At 38.3% G+C, this 17749-nt stretch overlaps 1 long non-coding RNA gene across 6 annotated transcripts in view; it reads right to left on the bottom strand.

Moving 5' to 3' along the window:
• LOC104150003 (uncharacterized) overlaps window positions 1-17749 on the bottom strand; it is a 189912-nt gene continuing 172163 nt past the window's right edge. For 2 of the 6 annotated variants that reach the window (XR_011139547.1, XR_011139548.1), the window contains 5 exons: window positions 17000-17285; window positions 10993-11493; window positions 9824-9929; window positions 5026-7146; window positions 1-616 (listed from right to left, as the gene is read on the bottom strand). This is a non-coding gene — a long non-coding RNA (uncharacterized lncRNA). The remainder of the gene's footprint in view (window positions 617-5025; window positions 7147-9823; window positions 9930-10992; window positions 11494-16999; window positions 17286-17749) is intronic. The other 4 variants (XR_011139549.1, XR_011139552.1, XR_011139550.1 and 1 more) reach the window with 4 other exon arrangements.

Raw genomic sequence — 17749 nt, forward strand, 5'->3', positions numbered from 1 at the left:
TCATTTGTACTGTTTATTTCCCAGAGCAGAGCACGCATGTTAAATGGATACATAAATCAGTATGCAGGACAGCAGAACACTACCATGCAGGTGCTGTTCATTCACTGGGGGAAGGAGACAGTCCAGGGAATATTTGGAAAAGTCTTTTATAAAAAGTCATGACGGAAACAAAAATTATGTCTCTTTCATCTAACTAAACAGTCACTTTTAGATTTTCAGAGCTATCTTTAGATTTCTCTTACAGAGAAATAAAATCATATGTCCTTATCTTTTCTTTCACCTGCAGTGACAACAGGGATGAAAGAAGTCTTCCAGCTGTTTCAATCCTCTAGCTTTATATTCTCCAGGTGTTCAACAGTAGCTGGATTTTTCAGGTACTTTCTTGTCTGGCTGTGGGAGAGGCCCAATAGCTTTCAAACTTGTGACATGATGAATGCTGTCATATATGTAGATGCCGAAAATGTCATGGGAATGTTTTCATATCCATCTGTGCAAAATCAAAGTTCACATGAAGATCCCGGCTCTGCAACCATGAGTAGAACGTGACTGTAGCACTCATTCACTTTAGTCCCAGTCCATGGAAGACAGTTCCTGCTGCAAAACGGTCTTCTTTTCCCTTAGAAAAGAGTGGGAATTGAGGGTCAGACTTTGGTCTGTGCTGTTATAAATCAGCATAGATTCACTAATGCTAGGCTAGTTACTGTCACCTAAATAGCTGGTCCCATCTCTCTCAAAGACATCCACAACCTGTGCATTTGTGCCACCAGACAGCAGCTCTGTACTGCTGTCCTGGAAATAGCCCCATCAGCTCTATGTTTGACCTACAGCTTTTGCCTACTCACTGTGATGGGATACACCCAAACACCGTTGTCAGTCTGACTGTATCACCTTTTGAAATCATCCCTCTGGTGTAAACTTATTTGGGCGAACGTTGGTCCCACTTAACTCTAGCACACACAGCTCTTAAAAGCTACTTCTTCAAGAAAGGAAAACCTTGGGAAGTAAGGGGTTAAGAAGACAGAATTTCTTAATATGGAAAAAGCTCTCCCTTGCACTGAAATTGTGGGGAAAAAAAGGAACAAGTAGATTTTGTCCCATGATTTCAAATAGATTTTAAGGGCTTTTAAATTACTTTTTCAAGTATATGCAATTTTGTTTCAATATGTACCCCTTTAATTTGTTGCTAGGCAGCACCCTGGCTTCTCAAATAAAAATCAAGTCAGCACCTACTTTCTCCAAAGGAATCTGGATCCCTCTTTTCTGTTTCCAGCCTTTCTCTATCTTTTTTGTGGTATAGAAAGAATATGAAGGAAATAAAGAAGGCTGAGGGACGTGGATATTCATCTCTTTCATATGCATTTCTGACCACTCCACTGGATTTATCAGAACTCTTCAGTGGATCTAACTTGCTTCCAATTCAAACTGATTTTTCCGATCAGCAGTATAACATACTATAAAGCTGCCTCATTTCCCTTGTCTCACAGAGCTTTCGTCACCAGGTCAACCAGACCATCACCATTGGGCAATACCAATTCTACCTCTCCTAGCTCTCTTTCCTTCTCCCACAGAAAGAATATCTAAGCAACTCCTTTGCCTGAAAAAATTTAACTGTCCTCTAGCATAGTTAGGGTGTGTAAAAGAACATTTGGGGCAAATTCTTCCAAAAATTAAAGAGGAAGAGAAATGAATTATTCTGGACTGAGAGTGAGAATGAAGCAGGTGACAAAATAGAGCTTTTCAGCTATCAGACTCGGATGTGTTAATCACTACAGCGTCATGCTATTCAATATATGCTACAGTCCTATATTGTGCAGAAGGTCAGATTAAATAGGCATAATGGCCTTAAAATGTAAGAACTAAAAGGGAAAAAGGGAAACCAATTTTTGAATATCAAAATGATTGCTACATACTTTATGGTATGCAAATATTCTTTTCTTTTAAGGGAAGAAAAGAGAATGTGAAGTAGCTGACATCTACCCATGCTTTAAAATACAACTGGGCTGTCTTCTGGTGAGAACATGTTTTACACAATGTGATCCAGTTGTGCTGTTCTACTGCATGTGTGAATGCTGTCGCTGCCAATAAGCATGCTTCTCAATAGGTACTCTGATAAAAGTTAATTGATATTAACAGATATTTCTGTTCTCGGAGAGAGAATGTTGTGAATAAACAACAGGAGTGCATCCAATACTCTAAAATGTTTATTATAAGGCACCAGATTCAATTTTATTACTTCTCAAAGGCAGTATTCTTAAGGTCAAACCTTCCTGAAGAAAGTAGCTGATGATTTTTTTTCAAATTTCTTTTCCGCTGCTTATATAACATCAATATCACTGGCATAAATTTTGTTTTATATAGAGCTTGTTGAGCACTTCTGAACTATGCTGGGTACTTTCTACCATCTTTAGTGTGAAACAGTACATGTGCATGAGGTGAGAAAAGGAACCTCACAAGACAACGTTGTAGACCTGTGGTACAAATGTGGCAACAGAGGGAGACGATACGGAAAGATTAGCAGCAAAGCTAAGTTACTCTTCTTGGGTTATTCTTTTTGGTAATTTATTATTATTGCCATTTATATTATGCCAGTCTCTGAAAGCCCCAGTAAGGATCTGGTCTATCCTGCAATATTGCATCTTGGGTGCAATATTAAGACAAGTAAAGCCATGAACCCCAAAATATGGGGCTGGAATTGTGAAATAAAACATATGGGTTTCAAAAGCTACAGTCAGACACATGTAAGTCATGTCTAAGTATATATCATTACTAGCCTATTATATAAATTTTATAGACCTCTCCACTCTATGATTCAGTCTATTAAATTAATTGTTTGGATAAGAAGCTCCCATTTGAACAAGAAGCTCTCAAGAAGTTCCCATACCAGATTTTTCTAGTCCTTAAATATTCCCTGAGTTAGAATATGGAATGCTGGTCCACCGAAATGAATGAAAAAAACTGATAAAGGACAGTCATAGATGGCATCAGCTTCCTTCCATACTCTCCATTCAGTGTCTTTCTGAGTCTAGCGGAAGATCAGCAGGTATCTAATTCCCCTCTTTATTATCTAAGGATTCTCATTTTCATCTTCCCATTTGAGGAGTAACTAATACTTTTGTATCACTTTGCCCCTCTATTAGCACTGAATCTCCTGAGGCCTTTTAAAGTGGATTCTCAGATTAATATCAGCTGTCCTCACAGTCTCTTCATTCAAAATGCACTGAAAAGCTCTGAGAGCGAACTGTGTGTTGGATAATTATCCCGATATCTCAGCATGGTGAAAGGATACACACATCCCTTTCATGTCTGTGTCGTTCTAAGCGGTTAGCAGTTCAAGACTGTTAGCTCTGATTCAGATACTAAAAGCAAACCTGTCTCAGACTTGCATTTTTTTTCAAAAATGCTCTGAAAAAGATCAGTGCATTTCTATTATTGCAGCATCACTGGGAAAAATATACAGAAACAAAAACAGTTCATCCACCACTCAAAGTACTACTGCTGCCAGAATACTCCTTTGCCCCAAGCATTTTCCTTCCCCAATGAAAACACTCCTGCTGATGCTGGAATGACCTGTACAAATCTCTGCAGTTGCTTCTGCTGATGAATCGTAATCGTCTCTGCACGTGTGTGTGTGTGTGTCTGTGTGTGTGTGTGTGTGTGTGTGTATACTCAGGCATTTAGACCTCTTTTTCCATGGCGTGAGGGGCGGATATTTAATCATTCCCAAGATTTTCTAGAAATCCATGCTGATCGCTGCTGGCAGCAAGCCCTTCAACAGGGAATTCATCTGGCCCAGAACATATAGTCAAGTATACTGAACGGCAAGCTCCATTATGATCAGCTTTTTAATTAAAGCTCTGGTTCCCACATTCATGCGGTTATAAAAGACACTGGTTCATTTATTTATTTATTCTTCTATATTGGCTGTTTCTGGTCTTCATGCAAAGAAAAATTAGCAGGAAAAACTGAAAATGTGATTACAAGAGGTTCAAAAACATAAATATGAAAATCATCTACTGAATTATGTTGAAAGTATTCTTTGAAATGTTCCAATTAGTTTGTTCTACTGAAACAATTAGCTAGTTATATTGAAAAGATCATTCTGCAGCCAATCTATGATCTCTTCAGACTTGGGGCTGGAAGTTATGTAGAAAACCCTATGGATGTGACAGAAACCCAAAACATCTTATATTTGATTGTCTGTAAGTGAGAGAATTCCTGAATCTCAGCTATGTTCAGCAGTCTGATTAAATAATGGTATTTATTATTTGTATCTATATTTATCTTAAAAAGTCCCCTCTCTTCTTTGTCCTGACTTACTGAACCTCCCCTATATAATGATATATGGCTGAACCAAATCCCAGAAGAACAAGACATACAAAAAATTAGTCTGTCATGCTATCAGATTCATATTTTGCTCCTCGATTCTTATGGTGGAGAACTCATACTTTTTGCCCATAGAGGTGGTTTATAGTTAATGAGTCCTTTCTCTTTGTCTGACTGGCATCAGCTACAAGAGAAACTGGTTTCCTACAGGTTTCTCCTCTCTAAGTTCTCTCTCCTTTCCCCATTCGCTCCCCCACTGCTTATTATCACAAGGAATTGAGTCATTTCCAGAAAAAGTAAAGCCAAAAGGCCCCAGCAGAAACTGAACTCAAAGCGCAGTGAGGGCCTGGGACCTTCCCATCACACTGGCAGCAGTGAGGTCAGCTGCTGGGCTGGCCAGAGGGAAACATTATGCAGTTAGGCACCTTTTCTATACTCTATCCAGGCAAGCTCATTTATATACAACGTTGTGTCAGTATTATCAGGGTCATTTAATTTCAGTTTGATACATTCTCAATAAGAAGATCTGAAATAAAAACAAACAAAAACCCAACGTTTCTTCGACTTTCAAATCAGTATGGCATAGAGATCCATTTCACTGCTTCATTTTTCTCTTAGTGTCCTGACCAAGGAATTTGAGGTGGTTAGATATAACCATTGAATTCAAGACTTAGACTTATGTAGATGTAACAAATGTCTTACCTGACAGGAGGAGGCAGTCAGAAAGTTTTCTTCATTTTTTTCTAAGACTGCATCACAATAGAACAACAGTAATTTTAGTTCATTAAGTCTGAAAATAAGTTAGCGCGTAGACTTGAAACTTTCGTAAGTAGAAGTGGTGTCCACAAACGTGCCAAACAGCAGGACTTCATTCCCGCTTATTAATCCTTCCTTAATTTAACATCATTCAGCGATATCACATCTGGATCTGAATGTGATTGACAGGAACCAAGACCAAATATTATTTTCCAGACCTCCGGAAGTTTCATTCTTTGGGGAGAAATGCTTCTTGGAGTGATGATATTTAAAATCTTAAATGTCTAAATTAATAGCATTCATCAGAGTGCTGCCAGTAACGAGGATGGATAAGAAGCATATACATAGACACACAAGGGACATATGCAGTGCTCACTTTTTACAGATTTCAGCTATCTTTTCCTTATAATTGGAGGCTGGAGATTGAAAGCTTCTTTACCCTTCACCTTAAAAAGAAAGCAATCCAGGAAAAAAAAAGAAAGGAAACTTACAGTAAAAATGAGGAAAAAACATTCTTCACCTCAACACCAGCCTTGTTCATTTGCCAAAACTTGTTCCCTTTGCCATGTAGAGTGCTGACCAGAGAGAAGCAGAGGATGGCTGAATGACTGAAATTTCATTTAGATTTGTTAGAAGTTTTACATACTGAACTGATTGGGTTATCAAAAATAATATTATTGTCTAAAACCTCTACAAGGAATAAATATTAATTCAGTTAATGAAATATGGCTCCATAGAATGAGGGGTAGTATTGCACAGAAAGAAGATTATGTGCTGCATCAAACGCTTTGCTTTAAATACAGTGTTAAAAAAATCTTCCTATTTACACACATATAAACTGAACACTTATTTAACCCTTCTATAGGCTGGATTAGCAACAAAAGGACACTGAGATACCCTCTTAAACAATTCTTCTTATAGGTATCCAATCCACTGGCCTATTTTTTCAAAAACACTGGCACCTAAAGACTATATTTATTTTAAAATATAGTTTAAAAAAGCAGAAAGGAAATTCTACAGCCAGCCACAGAAGAGATACAGCATGGCATAAACCTATCTTTGCACTGCTTATCTTATAAATTTGTTTTAAGAACTCGTAAGATGCATCTGCTTTCAAAAGCGAGGTGGACAGGCAATAGCCTACAATAAAACTACGAAAGTATTTTATCTCGTACATAATAAGACTATCATGAAATATTGTACACCATGCGTAACAACCGTTTTTGTTGAGATATAGAGATCTGTTGATTCAGGTAAAACATTATAAATTTACCACTTTGTAAATTCGGGTAAGAACAAAAACTAAGGATAAAAAAGAGTGGTCACGATTGTTGATAGATTCAAATCTTCCATTACTGATTTAAATATTTTTTATCATAATTATGCTAATCGCTCACCAAGGATTTAGAAAATTTTCTCCTTTTCAGTTCCTGGAGTCTTTCAGTAGTATCATGAGACACCAAAACAAGGAGTTCTGTATGTAGTTTGCAAAAACTTATTTGGCAAGCATCTTTCAGTAGCAGGAAATAACTGTTAGCCGATAGCAGATAATCACAATCCCTAGTGTTCTGGTCACAGAAATTACTATGGTATTCATCAGGTAGGAGAAAAATAACTCATTTGTGTTAGTAACTATGCCAAAACAGTTGGTACTGTAAAGTCTGAAGGAGCATACACGGTATGCATAGCTTTTATTTTCCTGGAAAAGTTACAATCAGATAAAATACATTCATTGGCTTTAAATCTCAGAGAAAGCTATCCAAGACAGTCACTGTAAATCTATCATTCAGTGATGTCTGTTATATTTCACTGAGCCTTTGATTTTCATTTCTATATACAGCTTCAGGTGGAGACATTTTGGCTAGCATTAATGCGATAACATTAATAGTCTCCTTGCACAATTTTTTGAGTGCCTAACAAAGTAATTTATTACTTAACTTCAGGAAGTTATAGCACGAAGAACAAACTTGTAGGCTACAATCCATTAAAGCTGTGTACAAGTGTTTGGATTTCTCAAGTCACGGGTTGAGTATCCAAGGTAAGTGAAAAAGACGACGACTTAGCTGCCTGAAACAAAAGAACTTTTGTAATTAGAATGAGGTTGAAATTCCCAGCATTGACATCACAGATTAGTGTTCTCTTCATGGGATTTCAATGCAGTAAAATAATAAAGAGAATACAGTAGGAGGATAAACCAGGAAGGAATTTAACTGACGCCCATTGTAATAAAATGATAAATAATAATGCACTGAATATGTTGACATATTCTTATGATATTCAGTGCCCTGTATGCTACCTCCAGCAGACAAGTCAGCCAAAAGCTATGAGGTACAGGATGTTAGTAGCCAAGTACTTACGTCCTGTGCTGTGGATGGAACTTTTGAGTCGTCTCCACTGCTTTGAGACAAGCTTTGACAGATGCAAGCCACAGCTGTGCACAGAAGTGCTGCTACTGAGCTTGGAAATTTTTCTAACACAGTTTCTGCCAGCTTTAAAAAAACATGGTTCATTTATAGAAAAGAAAAACCATCTGTGCCTCAGAACATACTGGTGCCGGACTGTCAAGTTTTCTTCCATCAGCTTGCTCTGTATTCTACTAGTTGCAAACTAGTATCTAGTAAACCTAACTTCCCTGCCAGGGTTACATCGCCAAGCTTGATAGGAGAGAGACAGATTCCTTGCACTGCAAACTGTCATATTTTGCAATTGCTAATTTATAACTCTCTTGGGTATGTTGCGGTAATTCTTCCACCTCATATTTACCTAATTTAGCACTCCTTACTTAAGCAAATGTTCAGTTCTACTCCCACTAGGACTCCTGCCTGAGAAAAGAGGCCTGAACAGGTCCTAGCAGAAAAGAAATAATAATAAGGTAAATCCCACAATGGTGGAAAGGCTACATTCCATGTATACTAAAACTAAACCAGCTGAAAACTGCTTCAGCATATTACACTTGAGGGGGTTTCATGTGTGAACTTGAAAAGCTGCCTTACAGTGGTCAGAAATATGTTTTGAGATGTCAACTTTATGGAGTAACAGAATTATGTGAAATTGTGGCTGGAACACTAAAGCAGATAAGAATACCCTTGAACTTGGCTAACTTCTGAAGTAGTTATTCATCCCAAACATTCCCAGCTGGTTTTATGGCTCCAGAACTATTATAAAATATATATTTTCAAAAGTCTTCAATTAGGGAAAAATATCAGCTAGAAAATGGCTTTTGCATTTGAAGAAGTTTAAATCTGCTTGTGGTGCTCCTGGTCTCTTCAAATGAAGAAATTCTCAGTATATTTAAATCTAAGAGAGAAGATAATCATGGAACTACAATATTTTAAGTTCATTTTTAGCTAGTTGACAGTTTTCAAAGCTCATTTTCACTAGGACAGTTGTAAAAAAAAAAAAAACTGTCTTTCAAAAAAAATCCAAGAAAAACTAATTGTATTTTAATTAACTTAGTCCTACCTCTTCAAGAAAGTTATAAATAGATAAAGTTATGCATTTATTTTTTTAATTATAAGATTGAAGTCAAAAATTTTGTCAATTCTGCAGATATATCAGAAAGTTTAAGCACACAGAACGTCCATGAAATATTCAGTCTTTATTATAACCTTCAACCACAAGAGGTTAGAAACAGACAACAGATACAGCCTCTGCCAAAAAAAAAAAACTTAAAAGGTGCACAGTCAAATTGCAAATCTAATAAAGGTGTCTTTTGCAGGGAACTGCTCCTGTAGTAGCCTCTATCATGAAGCAACTGGCATAGGCTGCAAAACTATGCAGTGGCTTGTTTTATATGATTTTGAATTAAAAGATGTGACTATCTCAGACTCCCTGAGTCTGCATGATTTCATGTGAACTCAGGTTAAGGCTGCCTGGTCCACCTGCAAATGGCTAGAAAATTATTTCTTGCACTTGTGTTACCATTAACTCCATCTCAGGATACAAGTAAGACAATAACACGGTGGCAGACTAAAGAGAAGTAAGAGGGATCATGCAGAGCAAAAGACCCTGGAGAAACAGGTTCCTGGTTTTGAAGACAGAATATCTAGACTGCAGTTTACATTTTGTTGCCATTTCAATCAACTTTTCTGAGCAAAACGCTAGAAAGTACCCTACTGAGACATTGGTATAAAGTAGAAGCAAGTCCAGAACAAGCTCTCACAGTATATTCCAACATCAGTCCTTTGTACGTTAAGAGGCTAGAGCAGGAAAGCTTTTAATTCCTCTTTTTACTCCGTTATAAGCCTCTGCTTTCCATATTTTCAGTCAGAGCCAGCTGGGGGGAGGGAATTTCAGGGGGAGGGTTGGTTTTTTACTAAATGCTTTCTTTTTTATCTGAATAGATAACTTTTCAAAATAAAGCCTTTCAAAGAAAACATATTGGTTACAATTAATTGTTGTCAGTGAGGACTGTCAGGTCCCGATGGAAAATCTGGGCAACAGAGAGGAGCCAGAGGAGCGGCGTGAGCCTGCGAGACCCAAGTTGCACCACCAGCCCAGGCAGACCAAGCCCTCCATTTGGGATCACCCTGCTGGAGGAACACCTTAGCCACTGGATTGCTGGGAGAGAGGATTGATATTAACTCACAGCTGCCTGTGACAATTTAGAAATGCTTGTTTTCATATCTCGCTGAAAAAAATAAAAGGCTTAGACTTGGAAATTTCACAGAATGGAGTAGCTCTTTTGGTCTCATCACTCAGTTTATCCTTTTCCCCCAAACCCAGTTTTTTCCAATATACTTACAGAAAAGCTTTTCACAGTAGCCATTTTGATGTTAGAAATCTGGAGGAAAACGATAGTCACTCAATCTTTCTCAGAGGCTTTACTTTCATCTCTTCTCATTATCCTCCTAAATTTAAAATGTATCTTTATAATAATGAGAAAAATTAAAGAAGGAGTATCACAGCTCATGCAACAGATATGAACTCCATGGTAAATGCTTTCGATTATAGGACTAACGGCACTTGGCATAAGTTAAAGAAGACATGCCTCTCCTGAATCCCACCCCAAGTACAACTGGAAGAAGTTGACCACACTCCAGCTGTTTACGATAGCTCATCATGATCTCAAGAAACCAGACTGAATAAGAAAACTCCTCCCTTCGAAATTTCTCCTCTAAAAAGACCGGCTATTGTCTCAAAACAGAAACAAAGATATGACTTAAGACGAACAAATGCTGCCCCTTACCTTTATGCTGAAATATATCTATAGTCGCCATCGACATAGGATCAAATTATGCAACACTTTTTTTTTGTGAGTTTTCTTCTCAGGGAACAAAGGTGTCTGACTCAGTAAGTTGCCATTCAGTTAAATAAGGCAGAATCACAACCACTTATTGTTAAATGACAGCGTTAACTAGGATCTTCTCCATAGTTTACTGGCCTTTCCTTGCCCTTTCTCTCAATTTCACTTTTGGCCTTTTTGTTCTTATATTAAAAGCAGTCAGAATAAAGCCCCAACAAAATCCATATTTGTACATGATTCTTTTCTAAGGAACTGGATTTCAGCAACTTTCCACAGCAACAAGGTTTTAATACAGTCAGTCCTTCTAAGGATGGACACTCTGACAGGAAGGTCGGTAATGAGTTGGCTGCATGCCCACCCTCTCTGGGTGGCGAGAGGCAGAAATGCTAAGTAAACATACACCCTGCAGTGGGATGAATGTGATATAAAGATAAGCTCAGCCAGTCAAGTAAGCAGATACTTGGGTTTGCAAGATTTAAGTTGGTGTCAGAATCTTGTCCTTGCTCAAAAGCACTCAAATGTCAATCAACTAAAAACAGACTAACTTCAAGCACAGAAGTATGAGCTGTCTGCTTAAGAATACACAAGTGTAGAATTCCAAAATGGAAGAAGGCAACTCATAGGCACAGAGGCAACTTGTTTATTAAAAACAGAGCTATGATGATTACCTGCCAAGAAATCCAAATTTTCACTTTCCTGAGGGGTCTAGCAGCTTTTGACATATGCAGAAAGAGCCATTTTAAATCCTGCTTCCAATGACTTCTGGAGATCCTCTGTCCCAAGCGTTAATTCCACCTTTCCTTTGGCATTAGAAGGCACCAGTTATCAGCTTGCGCCAGTGGTCCTACCCTCTGCAGTTCACCACAAAGCCTTGCAAAGGATGGCAGAATCAACCTCGCTTTAGTAGATAAACCGACTAAATACACCGATATTATTGGTCTGCTCGAAGGCTACGGTAAAAAGGGAGCTGGGTTTGCCTGCAGTATGACAGGCCTTAGCTTTTACATTAGTGAGCATGAAACTTTCTGTTCCATACATCACTCTCTCTGTGATACTCACTCTCACCAGGAGCTGCTGAGAGCACTGCCAATCCGCACTGTTAGTCAATGATGTTCATCAAGCAGTCGTCTGACCTTTTGTACCTTTTCCCTCCTCCAGGGAGTGTCCTTCTGTAAAGAAACACAGCAGCCCAAAGGACACAAAAAAAACAAGGTCTTCATTGCTCACAGAAGATAAGACATTAGACAAACAAAGTGGTCACCTCATAATCAAGTTTCGTACACCACTTACAGATCCCTAAAGCTGGCATGTGTTTTTGACTCCTAATCTCTTTATGATTACTCAGCAGTGCACAGTTTCATCCAGCAATGGTCAAGAGGACAACGCGTTTGCCCATTTTCCCCCGCCTGAGCTTGTTGCCTTTATTGATTACTATCAGCTGTAAAGCGTGTGAATTGTGGGTGCTCCAGGGGTTTTCTTGACAGCTAACTAAGCCTGAGGCAAATACAGACTCATGCAGCTCCAAACAATCCTACCTGGGTTTCCTTCTCCTCCCCCTCTCCACCATGCACTGCATTTAATGGTAATTGTTTATGATAAGGAGATTGTAATTAGGAACATGCACTGGCATAAGTGTCCGGCATTTCATATGCCAAGCATGTGCCACCACAGCAGTCAAGATACCTCCAAAGATTCTTTTAAAATTTATGATTTTCCTATAGCAGGTAAAGAATCCCTTCGCCCTATGCACAAATACATTTATGCAGCTTAACTCCACTTTCTTGTGACAGCTAATTCAAACACAGCCAGAGTTAATAACACTGCATGAACAACATTGTTAGTTCTTTCCAGGTAAGTAGGAGACAAACATCACAGAAACCAGCACAGTGGGCTTTTAAAATGGCAGTCAAGCAGAGAAATTTGGGGCTAAACGTATGCATAGACAGCTGTCCAATGTCTCATTCGCAGCCCAGTGCTCATCTGTGGATGAGAGACAGTTTGGTGAGCTTGCCTTGTCTGTGCATTTGCTGTACGTGCTGTACAGATTATTAAAGGATTTCAGAGTATAAGAGGAAGATATTTAGGTTGCATAGCTTCCTTACAAGCATGCACAGCTCCTGGGCAATCCACAGAGACTCAGAGAAGACACTACTCCAGTGAGAATGGGTGGTTTGGGTTTGTAACAAACAGCAGTGGGAAAGGCAGTTTGAGTCTTATGTTAACACTCTGTCTTTAAAAGCTGCTTATTTATTCAAGCAATCAACATGTTGACTCAATTCTGTTTGGCTAGAGGTAATGTCTGTACCATGCATTCAACTTCCAACCAAATTAGAGTGCAAGTTAGGATTCTTTGCCTCTGGCTGACAGTCTTACACAGCTGTCAAGACAGCAGAAGGCTTACTCTTCAGGTAAATGGAGAGACCTGCATTGCTATGGCATGGTTCCTGCTAATCATTTTATCTGATGCTGCCATAAGTAAGATCCACCAAAGAAGAAATGCATACCATGCCCACAATTAACATACTCTGCTAATTGAGTTTCCTTGCACAACAATGTGCTTTTAGGAAAAATGAAAGAAAAAATCTTATATGTAATTGATGGAATTAATGCCTCAACCTTTTAGGATCTTACTACATATATAAAGAACAAAACTATTGTAGTCACGTGTTTTAACTAGATTTAGAGAAGATTCCTGAGCTACAGGAACTTGTATAAATATTTTTTAGTGAAAGTTGATCTGAAAGATAATACTCATCCAAACTAATCCTCTTCCTGAAGTGAAGATACAACCACCACTCACAGGTGATGGTTTTCACAACAAATTATCAGACAGCTACGACTTTAAAATTTTATCATTCTACCTAATTGGAGTGTAATAAATGGAAGTGACTGAGAATCTCAAGGACAGACTATGCATCAACCAGCCTTTATCCACCAACCCTATACAGAGTAACCTACTCCCAAGAGTCTAATAATGCCAAGAAAGCTTTTAGAATGCCCTTGAGAACAAGCAGCTTTTGATGAATCAGGTCCAAAGTATACAGGGGCTAAAGTCTGGAAGGTTTTTGGGTAGTGTTACCCCTTCTGACTGCAGTGGCTTCCAAAAACTCGGGGTCCTGTGTATCACAGTTAAGAGACAAAGGTATTGTTGCAGACTTTGAACTTTAAAGCATTTCTACTCCATTACAAAACCTGTAAAATCAATTTGTGATTTTTTTGTCTTTCTCTACATGTCTCTCTATATTAAACTTCCACTGTAATTCACCAAAATAACAGCTGTTGGAATCAATAAAGAATTTCTTTCCAATTTTCACATAGAATATATGCTTAAAACACAGAGTGAAATGATCACTTTGCAGTGGAGGGATTAAGGATTGGATTTTGTTTCTTCAAGTACCTCATTGTGGAGGAAAACAAAGCATTCATAGGCATGGATTTGTCCCACCTAATTTTAGATGCTTAAATCATATATCTAAACTAAAACCTCAGTTATCCACTACTTTTTCTAAGCAAGCAAAAAGCCAGAAATCAATTCCGACATTATGCGAGCTTGCTTCGGCTTCTAGAGGTACCTGTGTTTTGTACTGACCAGATCTGTAATTTAGACATATTGTTAAGTGTTTGGAAATAAGCAGGAGGAATCTGGGCTGCAATGAACCTCATGTACAAACATTACAAAACTGCTCAATTCACTATGGCTTTTCTGCTGTGCAGATCACAAAAGAAAGATTGGGTCGACATCACCCTTGCTCCAGTGGCTATCTTTCCCTCAACTTCACAGGCATTAATAGCAATTACCTCTTACCTCTTCACAGAGCAGAGCTATGGTTCCCTGTTTCTTCCCTCTTTGCACTAAGATAAGAGTGATGACCAGTCCGGCTTTTATAACAGATTATTTTTCATCTGGCCAGTCAATATAGATTTGCTTTTCTTAGGAAAAAAAAAAATCTTAGCTATTATGAGAAGTACTGTTCTAAGGCATGATCAACAGCATTAAATATGAGAAGCAACCCTTACATTTAGATTGCTTTTCAATTATGAAAGATTATGACCTTTTCCTGAGGTACCTTTGCAATGGAAGTGTTTGCAGCAGACCTTTGAAATTCAGCAGAGAAAGCCCTTGAGCTAAAGTAGTGCTTTCCCCTGTCTTATGGAATTCTGTTCAGTTTTAGCTGCAGTCTCAACTGTTAAAAAAATCACATTTCCTTTCTTTCTCTTGCATTCCCCAGAACATAAGAACAGCTGCACTGAGTCAGACTAAAGGTCCACCTAGCTCAGTTTCCTGTCTCTGACACTGGCCAGTAGCAGATGTTTAGGGAGAATGTATAAAATATAAGGCATATATACAATGATATTTCCCCATAAATCTCCCACCTTCTGGCAGTCAGCAGTTTAGGGACTTCCTGAGCCTAATTTAAAGCCCCCCATTCTGTATATATGATTAGACTGTATATTCCACATGTGCATTACTTTGCATTTATCAACATGAATTTTGTCTGCCCGGTCATTCAGTATCATCGGATCAGTCTTTAGACTCTATTTTAGTTTTTTATGACTCTGAACAATCTGATATCATCACCAACCTTTTTCACCTAACACTTCACTGCTTTTTCCACATTACTTAGGAATATCTTGAATGGCACGAGTTCCAGAACAAGTCCTGTGATATTCCAGCAGTAATCCTATTCCATTCTGAAAAAAGACCATTTATTTCTACTCTTAACTTTTTGGATACTTTTCATCCCTTGACAGCTTTATTTCCTTAAGAACCTTTACTAAGAGCTCCTGATAAAGCTTTTGGGACACCTAAGTATGCAATATCAACCAGGGCAAGCCTATCCACATGACCCTTTACTCCTTCAAAGAACTCTAATGGATTCGTGAGGAGACACTTTTCTCTTCAAAAGCTGTGGTGACTCTTTCCCATTAGATCATATGTATCTGTTTGTGTATTCTTTCTCTTATCTATTACTGTTTACATCAATTTTTCCTAGTAAGGAAAACAGACTTACTGATTCGTAACTCTGGAATCCATTTTAGACACTGCTGTTATGTTTGCACCCTCTAATCCCATAGTACAGAGGTCAATGTAGAGATAGGTTATATACTACTGCAGTGTCCACACATTCCTTAAGTTTCTTTAGAAGCTGTGGATGAACAGCTATGAAAAATTGTTACTATTCTTTGTATTGCTTTGTACTAAATCATGTCCTATTAATACATGGTTTTCAGATATTTCCTCCAAGTCATCCCACATAAAAAATGCCAGGACTGCAAAAGAATCTCCCTACCTTGTCCCAGAGTTAACACTAATGAAAAAAATTTTGCTTGCCTGGATTTCTGCTACTAGTCTGTCTTGTTCTGCTATTGAACTATGCCAGGTATGTTAGGGTCACAAAGATGATTAAGGGTTGGACCATCTCTCACACAAAGAGAGGCTAAGAGAGCTGGGGTTGTTTAGCATGGACAAGAGAAGGCTCAGCGGAACCTTATCCATGGGTGTAAATATCTGAGGGGAGCAAGTAAAGAGGATGGGTCCAAACTCTTCTCAGTGGTGCCCAGTGACAGGACAAGAGGCAGCAGGCACAAACTGAAACATAAGAAGTTCCATCTGAACGTAAGAAAAAACTTTTTCCTGTGAGGGTGCTTGAACACTAGAGGTTTCTCAGAGAGATTGTGGAGTCTCCATCCTTGGAGACCTTCAAACCTCAACCAGACACAGTGCTGGGCAAACGGCTCTAGCTGACCCTGCTTGAGTAGGGGGGTTGGACTAGATGATCTCCAGAAGTCCCTTTTGACCCCAGCTATTCTGTAATTCTGTGTAGTTCTCTCTGTTTCTTTTCAAGTCTTTTTAGGCAGATAGCATACATTTATTCTAAGTAAGTAACATTGTCTTTTATGTAACCAGCATATTTATCATTTTAACTGTCCCTCTCAATAAGCTGCCCTAATTTTATGTAAATTTCCTTTTGGGATTTATATGATAGAGGATTTTTTTTATTTTTCACTACCACCAGTTTATTGAGTTTTAGTACATTAGGGTAGTGTTACATTTTTGTTCTTTATAATAATATTTTGTGATAGATCCCCAGGCTTCCACAAGATTGCATCAGGAACTACCCCTTCTCATAGTCACTCTTAAATTTTGTATCAAATAGTTAATATAAAAGCCCAAAAGGATATTTTTCTCACTTCAGGTTAGGATTTTCCATGCATGGGAATTCTGCATCACTTGTTGATAATTAGATTATTTATTTTGTTTGATTCTAAGCTTTCCAAAAAACATCAAAACTACTTTCCAATGAGTCTATTCTGTTCTTTGCTGTTTCCAAGCTTGATTTTATCAATTTCTGTTATATCTTTTTCCTTAAAAATTGAGAGGTTTAATCACTTTACGTTAGGTTAAAAATCTTGAATTATGTGCTTATCTATTCTATCAGCTTTTCCTCGTTTCTTAATTTGAAAGCTCTCCTGTAACTTTTTTAGTTTATATTAGAATTATTGAAAATAGACCAAGGAAAATTCTTAGTCATCAGGTTACTCCCTCTGCTCTAGGACACTTCTTTTCATTTGGCCTGTTCTTGAAGATCCCCAAAAATGGAAAGCTAACTTTTCTTCCCAGGAGCTCTATTGAAGTCTATTCACCTCTTTTATAAGAAGAGAACATTGCTTTACCTCTAACTGGAAACTTCCTTGCTGAAGTTTTCTTCTTGCTTAGCCACCACGGACCTGAAGAAAAGACGGTATGAGAAGAAAAGTATGTCTTCTAAATAGTTGAAGACTGTTATTATGTATCCAGCCTCAGTCTATTCCTTTTAATACTTGTAATCCATTTTTTTCCATAGGCAATGTCTCTCTTTCTTGCAGGTAATCAGTCTCCCACTCTTCTCTGGATCCTCAGCTGCTGGTCCACAGTGAGCAGGACAGCAGACTGCATTCACACCTCCGCCTGAAGATCGACCTAAGCAAAGTAAAGCTGTGACTCCACAAGCCCTATGAACTTCTGTAATCGATCTCATTCTCAAAGTTACCACTGGGGACCAATTTAGGAGCACTAAGCTCTGAAGGGAATTTACAAGCTTTTTAACGTCATTCTGAAATACACATTCTGCAATTTCCAAGTCAGTTAGAAAACATAACTTTTTAAAATTCTATCTAATTAAGGGATCAAAAACTAGGGATATCAGTTCTTTCAGCTACAAATAATGTTCATAAACTAGCAGCTGCTACTTATACCCCTTTCACACTACAAAATGACCCCAGCCATTTGATTCAAGATATACCTGCACAACTGTTGTGTGTTAGAAAGCAGCTGGAGGGTGAAAGCATCTTTAATTTGAGCATGGCTGGTCTGTTTAATTCTGCTGCCTGATCAGCCTGCAAAGTACTACAAATTCTCCCTTTATCAGTGATACAGCCTCTGGA

The sequence above is a fragment of the Struthio camelus genome, chromosome 2, assembly GCF_040807025.1.
Source record: "Struthio camelus isolate bStrCam1 chromosome 2, bStrCam1.hap1, whole genome shotgun sequence".
Classification (NCBI taxonomy): domain Eukaryota; kingdom Metazoa; phylum Chordata; class Aves; order Struthioniformes; family Struthionidae; genus Struthio; species Struthio camelus.